The sequence below is a fragment of the Convolutriloba macropyga genome, chromosome 14, assembly GCF_964194025.1.
Source record: "Convolutriloba macropyga chromosome 14, txConMacr16.3, whole genome shotgun sequence".
Taxonomy (NCBI): Eukaryota; Metazoa; Xenacoelomorpha; order Acoela; family Convolutidae; genus Convolutriloba; species Convolutriloba macropyga.
Genome location: NC_134481.1, coordinates 11,094,866 through 11,104,624, shown reverse-complemented (window position 1 = coordinate 11,104,624; position 9,759 = coordinate 11,094,866). Strand labels below are relative to the sequence as shown.

Sequence of the window (9,759 nt, the reverse complement as noted above, 5' to 3'; positions counted from 1 at the left end):
GACGAAGAAGCAAAAGATATATGCACAATCAACACATCTCAGGGACTGTTCAAGATGTGCCGACTACCTCATGGATTGAAAAACTCTTCTTCAATCTTCCAGAATTGTATAGAATCAACACTCAAAGGAATCAAAGGTGTTGTGATCTTTCAAGACGATGTGTTGGTGTATGGAACTACCAAGGAGCAGTTTGACAAGAGAATGCTTGCAGTCAAGAGTCGACTACGTGAGAAAAATTTTACTATTAATGAGAAAAAATCTAACTCAAAACCAGTCGATAGCGTTAGCTTTTTGGGATACTCCATTTCAAAGGAGGGAATAGCACCAGATCCCAAACATGTTGAAAAAATAAAAAATGCAAAAGCACCAACTAACAATAAACAACTCGAATCGTTTGTTGGGCTAGCTAATTTTTACGGAAGAATGATTCCTGATTTTGCAACAAAAATGCTACCCTTAAATAACATTAGAAATAGCGATTTCTCATGGGGCAAAATGCAACAAAAAGCCTTTGAAGACATAAAAAATGAATTATGTGCTATCCCACTAGTACAGCCGTATAGTCTACAAAAAGAAGCAACAATTACTACTGACGCCTCTGAAAAAGCCATTGGCGGGGTTTTTTCGCAAGATGGACATCCAGTCATATATGTATCGAGAAAATTGACTCCAGCGGAGCAAAACTACTCGAACATAGAGCGGGAAGCACTGGCAATTGTCTTTGTGGTCACAAGATTGAAGCAATTCCTTCTTGGAAGACAATTTACCCTACAGACTGACCACAAACCACTCAAATATCTCTTTGCACCAGACGAGGAGATCCCGAAGACAGCATCAGCGAGAATCACAAGATTGGCAATAGCTCTAATGGGTTTCGACTATGAGTTGAAGTACACACCAGGGGAGCAGATACGCCATGCAGATGCTTTGAGCATAATGGATTTTGACGAAGACGAATCCGACAACGATCGAGTGTGCTTCGCAATCAATAACATCTACTTCGCTCAGAGTGATTTGGTGACCCAAGCAGAAATCAAAACTGAACTTGGAACAAACAGACTCTTCCAGGACATAATGAAACGAATCAAAAGCGGCAATTGGAAACAATGTTCAGAAGCGGAAAAAAGGATTCGAACAACAGAAAGATGCACTTACTTTACATAATGGAATCATCTTCAGAGGTGTTGTTCCTTTCATTCCACCCAAACTACGACACTTGGTTTTGGCAAAAGCGCATGAGACACGTCCCGGAAAGAATGCAACTGAGGCATCAGTCAGAATGATAGCTTGGTGGCCTGGCATTACCCAAGACGTTCAACACTTTGTTAGTAAATGTAAGAATTGTCAATTGAACAGGCCTAGCCTGGGAAAAAACAGTCTCTACGTGGCCAGAAGCCGACGTTTGGGAACGGCTCCACATGGACTGGGGTTATGTTAAGGACCAAGGCAATATATTAGTAATTGTTGACGCGAGTTCTGGTTGGATAGAAGCCTTCCCCGCGGGGAAATAGAACATCAGAAACAGTTAAAATATATCTTAGTCAAATCTTTGCAAGTTTCGGAATACCAAAAACTTTAGTTTCTAATAATGGTCCTGAATTTGTAAGTGGTGACCTTAAACAGTGGTGTGAATCACTGGGAATTAAGAAAATAGAATCACCCGTCTATCATCCAAGAGCTAATGGACTAGCTGAAAGAGCAGTTCAGACAGTGAAGCGGGCACTTCAAGCGTGGAGTCCCAACCTTAATGTGTCATTTGGAGCATTCCTGCAAAGGGCACTGATGACACATCGCAACACTTCAAAGACGAGGAGCAAAACTCCAGTTGAACTCCTGTTGGGACGCAGAGTGAGACTACCAGCAATAGCAGATTTCGACTTGTGCGAACCCATTCTATTCAAGGCCAACGAAAAGACAAATACAGTTCCTGCTACCTTCATCATCAGGAAGGGCCTGAACACATCTTTCATACAGCCTGAAAACTCAGCACGGACTATTCTAGTGAGCGACAACCAAATTGCGAGACTAGACGAGGACAATGTGAAAACTGAACCAGCAGTGGAGGAGACCATTTCTCAATCAGAACTACAACCTCAGAACACAGATGTGGGACCTTCACATCAAGATGAAGCTTCTGCAGCCACATCATCTGCAGAGCACCAACAACCGGAAACCTCAGAGCCTTCACGAACATCAACCAGGAACAGAAAACAACCTGACAGATTTGGAGAACCTTTACCCACAAACTTGCTTAAAAAAGGAGGGAGGATGTGATGGTTTCAATGAAAGATCAAGAAACTTAGAAGTTTTATTAAAGTTTCAAAGAACGAAAGAAGAACTTACCTGACGAACTTTATTGCTGTGTCGATAAGTAATGGCTACAAAACTAAACTCAATTCTAATTTTGTTTTGGCGCTATCATTATCTTATTGACCTATCAATCATATGTCAGAAGTAAATTCTCCCACCAACAGAAACCTGATTCTAACATCCACTGACCTCAAACTAATGAACTCGATTGTACCCAAGCCGTATATGATTCTCATGAAATGTTGATGAAAATAGAAAGTCACCTCCGGGATTCGGAGTTAAGATCTTCTCACATGCCAATCATGTTAAATATTTTTAGCTAATCTAAATTTTCTCTGTATATTTTCGCATAGATAACCACTATAAATACAAGCTAATTTTTCTAATTTTCAGTTCAAAATTTAATTTAAAATTCAACTTATTGAATTCTTTGACCCGTGTTATCGACCACGACAGAACTCGCATACATAAACTCGCACACACACACACACACACACACACACACACACACACACACACACACATACACACACACACACACAACATATATATATATATATATTATGTATATATATAATATATATATATATATATATATATATATATATATATATATGTATATATATATATATATATATATATATAAAATGTATATATATATATATATATATATATATATATATATATATATTTGAACTCGCATACATATACTCGTACACACACACATACACACACATACACACACACACACACACGCACACACACGCACACACACACACACACACACACACACACACACACACACACACGTCCATATATATGCACTGATTTTTCTACGAGGTGAAATATTACGCTCAGGTATTAACCGAATTTCTCTTGAAAGCGAGTGTGATCAAACAAGTCATTGAATTTAGTTATAACAGATAATAGAAACAGGTTATAAAAACCAAGTCGTCAGATGATTGAAACAACATCAACATCGTTGAAAATGTGGGAAAACAAGAGAGGATGGAGGGAAAAAGCAGAAGTGATATTTCCTTGACTGGTCTCATCTTCTTGTCTTGTTCAGGTCCCCCGAGGCCCACCCTAACTACACAAACATCTCTTAACACAGTGTGAACACAAATTTACGCAGTCAAATATCATTCGTTCACGTACGTCACCCTCAAAGACCCCAAATAGCCCTCTAACCCACCCCAAAGGCATATAAAACAAGTGGGCGTCCTTTCTTCAAAAAGGCCACCGCCGCCATCAGCGATCATTGTCTTTGAATTCGACAACGACCCCCTCCCCTAAACAACACGCACGCACGCACGCACTCAAACTCTCTCTCTCTCTCTCTCTCTCTCTCTCTCTCTCTCTCTCTCTCACACACACACACACACACACACACACACACGCACGCACACACACACACATACATACACACACACACACACACACACGCACGCACACGCGCACACACGCGCACACACACACACACACACACACACACTCACATGCACACACACACACACACACACACACACACACACCACACTCTCTCAATGACGACGTTATCCCCCCCCCTCTCACCTCCATAACTCTATAAAAGACACTAACATTAAAAATATCAATTACTTGATTAGTTGCTTGCAAGTTCACAAGTTAAAAGAACAATTCAATGAACAAATTCTTTTTTGAAGAGAAAGGATCTTAACCTTTTTTTCATAATTCCCTCCAGACACCCCCCCCCCCCCTCCCAACAAACCCACGCTCCTACTTCTTGCCCAAAACCAACAAAGCACAGAGTACCAAAGACCAAGACCAAAGCAAAGACTAATTCCACTTGATATGTATATCCAAATAAAATTGATGTCCTAATTCAAAATAAGTGTGAACTGTCCACTTGTTAATGTTGTTGGTATAAATCCAGAGATGTGTGTGGGCGTGTGTGTGTGTGTGTGTGTGGGGGGGGGGAAGGGTGCGTGTAGGTTGGTGCTCCAGCGTGCTGGCGGTTTCTGGAACGTGTCTGTGTGTACGTGTGTGTTGTTGTTGATTCTTATTGTTGACATTATGGCCCTTTATCATTATCTCCTTATTTATCCTCATTACCCACCACCTACTCGCTCTTCTCTACCTTGCCACATTAGCTGTTATTCTTTCCATGCCCTTTGTTGCCACTGACGCCATATTCTTTTTACACTTTCATACCCTACGTGCGGTTGGGGGGGGGGGGGGGGGGGGTTAGAAAAAATTGTTATAACAGGCGTCTTTGATATTACGTCACAAGCACATGAAGAAAGGAAAGCAATTAGAAATGGCAGTAGAAATAACCTGATATCCTTTAGTCATCCAATTTTTTCCATGTGATAAACTAGGCTATAATATACAATTGACACTTTGTCGCCGTCAAACTCATTGTGATTTTTTTTGATCAAAAGAACTAATGTATTTGGTGCAGACCATTTTAGTCCTAGTTGAAATTTTGAACCGATGATGAGTCATTTCTCTGGCTTAAAAGATGATCAATCAATGCGATAATTTCACATAACTACCACGATTACTAACACATTCTTAATAATTCTGCAGTCTGGTACCAGCCACGGAAAATAGAAAAAAGTTTTGGCAAAATGAACAAGTTAACTTTTAAGCAGAAAGAAGGAGGGTTTGCAAGCAAGTATTTGCAAACAAAGCACTTAAATGTTTTCAAGCACAATAGCAAAAGTAGGGAAGTGTATGAGTTTCACCTCACCCAGTGAGTGGGGAGGTGATTAAAAATTTCGCTCAATTTAGGCTCACCCGAAAGAGGGGAGCTTTATACTGATATATGGCCCTTGAGTTTGATTTCAATCACCCAAAAAAAAGAGTTCGAAATGAGTCTCCAGTCGATAAGCTGAACTGTCATTTTCGACTGACAAAATTATCGAGCTATTCTATTTAGAATTGTAAAACTTTCGATATTAGAAAAGTGTCCTCCATGAGCCAGCAGCCACCCTCACTTATACCCTGCAACAACTAGCGAAGACTAGCTGTTGACGTTTGCGATGTTTATAGCGACATTACACCCCTGAAATGGAATGCAACAGGTAAGAGCGAGGGGAGGTTCATTTTCCTCCACCTCTGTTTTTTAATGATTCGGCGAGGGGTTGCTTTGGCCGGCGGTGTTCGGCGGCAAAAAAACTCTTCACAACTTGTAGACACGGACACTCTCAACGATGATTATTTAAGGGTGGGCACAAATCGTCCAGAATCAATCAACTGTTGTAGCAGTTTCATCTATTTAAAAAAAATTCACAAATCTGACCACTTGGAAGGCTTTGATATTATTGCTGGAAGGTTAGTGGAACAATTGTAACTTAAACATAACTATAAACATAACTATAACTATAACTTTAACTAGTACTTTGACTCCAGCGTTAACTATAACTATATTTTTTAGCTCAATATTTTACAATAAAAATGGACTTCAATTTGAATACAACATATGGTTATAAAATTGATAAACACAAGAGTAAGATTACAAAGCGGAAACCTAAAAATCTAGCAAAAATGAAACAGTTAATACTAATATTAATATAATTCTCGATGGAGAAGGGAATGATTTGAATATACATGATTCGTATCTAGAGATAGAATCTTCTGTAACAGATAATGCTAGTGGTATTTTCGCTAATGATGCTAATATCAGACTAGGTAATTACGGTATGATAACATTGATTAGTTCTGTTAAACTTTAAACTAGTGGTGATAGGACTATTGAATATATAGATCATTGTCATCCTAATCTATTGATGTATAAGTTATTAACTAGTACTGATGATGATTATGAGAGCGGTTTTGTTAGAAATGAAGGAAATAGAGATAGTAATCTTAAACGTGATCATGTTGCTGCTGAACGTAGTCCTATGTATAGGATGATTAAGCTGAGAGATCTATTTGGGTTTGTAAATGATTTAGAAAAGATTATATATGGCTTAGAATTTGAACTAATATTAAAAAGAAAAAATAATTATAGAGCTCTAATTAGAGTTAATTCTAATCCTGGTGCAGTAGCCTATTGGTGATAATATAAAAATTAATGATTTATCAGGGTGTGTACCCAGTTTTGATCCTAGTATTGAGAACAGAATTATTGTACAGAAAGGACTAACTAAAAAGGACAATATCGATGTCACTTATTATGAAAGAAAGACATTTTATAAAAATGTTCCTAATCTTACTAACTTTTTATTTGATCCAGGTATAGAAGGTGGTATGGAAAGACCTCAATATATAATAGTTGGTTTTGAGAATCATAATGTTAATGAACAAAATCATGATGCAAGTAATTTTGATATTTATATATATATATATAAAATGAACGTTACTGAACGTTGTTGTAAGATTGGTAGTGAGTTTTATCCTGAGGACAGAATGATTATCATTTATGGTGCTAATAATTTTAATGAGGCTTTGAAAAAGATTGCTAGTTTTAATAAAGATTACAATGGATTGATTCATAACATTAAACCATATCTAGATCATAGAACACTCAAAAGTAGTTATAGATTATATGTATTTGATACTAGATATCAAAATGATCATATAGGACCACAACCCATACAACTGTAATTTAAATTTGCTGTTGCTGTTGCAGATGTTATATTTCATGCATTGGTATTAACTAGAAAGATTTTTATTGTTAAAAGTGCTGGTAATAAGATGGTTGATATAGTTTCATAGAAACTAATCAAGGAACCTGCTTCGCAGATGACCGAAGGTCCATTACAGCAAAGCTCCAGCTCTGGATATAGAATTAGCGATAGCTCTAACTATAGCTCTAGCTCTAGTTCCAGCTCTAGATCTATAACTAAACTATTTCCTAGTTGTCCTAACAAATCACTTAGCTTAAATAATATCTGTTTTCTTTTTTGTTCTCTAAAGTTAAACCCTTAGCTTCGGATTTACTTCTAGGTTTAAGTTTAGGTTTAAATTTAGGCTCAGGCAAAGGCTTTGGCTGAGGCCTAAGCTTATATACTGTAAAAGGATTATACTTTTTAACTTCCATTATTTATATAGATAGGAACGAGTCTTTTACAGAAGTTCAAAACTAAATCAAACTGTGTTTTTGGGGGACAATATAGTGGTACTAATAACATTAAGGATTTCAATTCATCAAAAAGTACTAAAAAGTTAAAGGGTAACTGTACTAATTATAGAAGAAATAATTTAATGGCTGTTAGTGATACAACAATAGAAGCTGAAGGAATAAAAAATATCTTTAAGAGTGTTGGTAGAGCCACAGTTAACTTCGGAAAGAATGTTGTTAATAATCCAAGAAGAGCATTAGAAATAGCAATTAAAGTAGTAATTGCTGCTCCAACTCAAGACCCTAGAGTAGCATTAGCGGCTACGCCTGATTTAATTAAATTTGCGACTACTGATTAAGGTATAGGAGCAGTACAAAAAGGAAGAGGGTTAAATCTAGGAACAACGAAAACATAGTTCAGTTATAGTTATGGTTATAAATTAGCCTAAGCTATTGCTTAGCCATAACTATAGCCATAGTTTAGCCATAAATATAATTATAGATATAGCTTTAACTATAGCTTAGCCATAACTATGGCTATAACAAAAGCTTGACTATAACTATAGCAATAACTATAGCTACAACTATATCGATAACAATAACCACAACTATAGCAATAACTAAAACTATAGCTATAGCTAAGATATAATATAGCGATAAAAATTAACACTAATATCATTCTCACTAACTAAATTACTATTACTAAACTCTATTGATTTTAGTTTTGAAAAAAAAAACACAATTTATTTTTCTTGTTTTTCTTGTATTCTTCATAAAACCTAACTAATTCATTATATTCATCATTGTCTATTTTTATTGTCATACATTGATTTGGTATATAGTTTATTAAGTTTGTCACTAAACTAAATACTTTTCATTTCAATTTTATTATTAACTTTCAAGAATATTTGATGGGCTTGACTTAGTGCTAGGTTGTTCCTACGGTCAGCGGAGCTAATTACTGTTTGTTGATTAGCCTGATTAAATCTTTCTCTCGTCATCTTTGTTTTTGTTTACAGTAAGACCCGAATCCAGCTTGCTGGCTCATCGGCGAAGCCGTTTCACGGATCATGGAACCTGCTTCGCAGATTACCGAAGGTCTAAATTTAATGATTCTAAAACCCTATTATTAGGCTCAAAATCAGAGTCAGATTTTAATAAATCCTGTTCATAGAAGTCACCTTCTTTTATTTCACCATTAATATCTTATTTATATGTTGGTGGCTGAGTTTTTAAAACTGTGTTAATTCTAAATAATTCGCTATTCCAATTAGATGTTTATCCTTTAAAGAAAATATTGCTTTTGTTGGCATTCCTAACGTAATCACTGATTTCAAGATTAGATGTTGCTCTAGTAGATTTAGCATAGTGTATAACATATTCAGGATGATTAGAAGCATCAATGGGTGTCATTTTTATTGTTGTGTGCTTATTATTTTTATATGTTACAACAGCATCTCTTAATAGATTAACCTAATTAGCATCAACATTTATTAACTTTGGTTTGTTAATTATGTGTAATGATGTTCTATTAAATCTTTACATAAACACGGCTTTTAGATCACTGTATGTAGAATAACGTTTTGTTTCATGTTCTTTAACTACAGAATTCAAAGTTTTTTTGTAAAACTCACTACCTCTATCTACCCATAACTTTTTTGGTTTTCTACTGATGTTGTTGTTTCTCTTGTTGCTATTGACGATATTACTATTTCTGTTACCTCAGTCATGTTATTCCTTATTTTATAATTACTTAATTTTTTATTATAGTTATTAGTTTCAGTACCATTATATTTCCTAATTTCTTTTATAATACTAATATTATTATTAAATCTAATATTAGCTTGAATCTTTTCATTTATCTGCTGTTCATTGACAGCAGCCGCTTCGCGGATTAGCCTTTCTGATACTGCTGTCAAATCTGGATATAATAATCTCTCACTCGGTGCTGATGGTTATGTAGACTTTGGTGTAACTTTACTCATTTTCAGTGTTAAAAAACTATGAATTTCTTTCATTATATGTTCTTGATATTAATGCATCTCCAGTCTTGCTTGTTCTTTGTTATCAATAAACTTAATTTCAAGTAATATTGCAATTATATATTTCATAACAGCCTCTACGATAAATATGTGATTATCTCTTAAACCTCTCCATCTAACAACACATGCATCACCTAATTGAATATTAGTAAATGTCTGATTAAACTTATTAAAGTAAATTCTTGTTTTAATTCATTATATTTAGAAATGGTATCAGTGGAAACTTTTTTGCCGAATCGAACAGTATTAGTTTCATTTTCAGTTAACTTAATGGCTATTGTAGATATATTATTTGAGCTAAGAGAAAGTATTTCAAATGTCTGATCAATATTTCGTACAGCACCTCCATTGTTTGTG

The 9,759-nt window shown here is 35.8% G+C and overlaps 1 protein-coding gene across 7 annotated transcripts in view; it reads right to left on the bottom strand.

Moving 5' to 3' along the window:
• Positions 1-9,759, bottom strand: part of LOC142353696 (uncharacterized) — a 128,111-nt gene that overhangs the window by 83,597 nt on the left and 34,755 nt on the right. The window contains exon 1 of one of the 7 annotated variants that reach the window (XM_075406016.1): positions 4,199-4,216. The exons of 5 other annotated variants lie outside the window; for them this stretch is intronic. The gene's annotated coding sequence lies outside the window, so the exon portion shown is untranslated. Of the gene's footprint in view, positions 1-3,176; positions 3,360-4,198; positions 4,217-9,759 lie in introns of those variants that run through there. One more of the 7 variants, XM_075406014.1, reaches the window with a different exon arrangement.